The following is a 394-nucleotide window of genomic DNA, read 5'->3' as shown; positions in this document are numbered from 1 at the left end:
AAACAAAACAAAAAACAAAGGTATCTTTCTAAGTCATTCATCAAAACCAATAAACCTTAACCAAGATTATAACTTAACCGAAATCACACAAGGCATTTCCAAAGAAGTGCAAAGCAGTTCTAACAAGGTCCAGAACCATCCCAAAGACAATTCAAAGAAAGGAAAGTTTTACTAGCCACAAATGAGATACAACCCAAATTTTTCCCCCCACCCCACAACCCAAATTTTTGTCCAGACATATTTTCTAGGGTCTGAGCCTCTCAGTAGACCATCTACATACAAAGGCCCAAAAGGCCTGTTGTTATGATCCGAGTAAACACTCAGCTGGTAAACCTCGATGCCAATACATCGAGAGGCAGAAAAACTGGTAGAAAGAAGTTACTTCTGAATTTGA

General features: G+C 38.6%; 1 pseudogene; it reads right to left on the bottom strand.

Annotated features, from left to right (window-relative positions):
* LOC103274717 overlaps positions 1–394 on the bottom strand; it is an 18,773-nt pseudogene that overhangs the window by 17,786 nt on the left and 593 nt on the right.

Source organism: Carlito syrichta, unplaced genomic scaffold (assembly GCF_000164805.1).
Source record: "Carlito syrichta isolate Samal-C Ts95f unplaced genomic scaffold, Tarsius_syrichta-2.0.1 Scaffold314867, whole genome shotgun sequence".
Taxonomy (NCBI): domain Eukaryota; kingdom Metazoa; phylum Chordata; class Mammalia; order Primates; family Tarsiidae; genus Carlito; species Carlito syrichta.
This window is presented reverse-complemented; position numbering and strand designations above follow the sequence as displayed.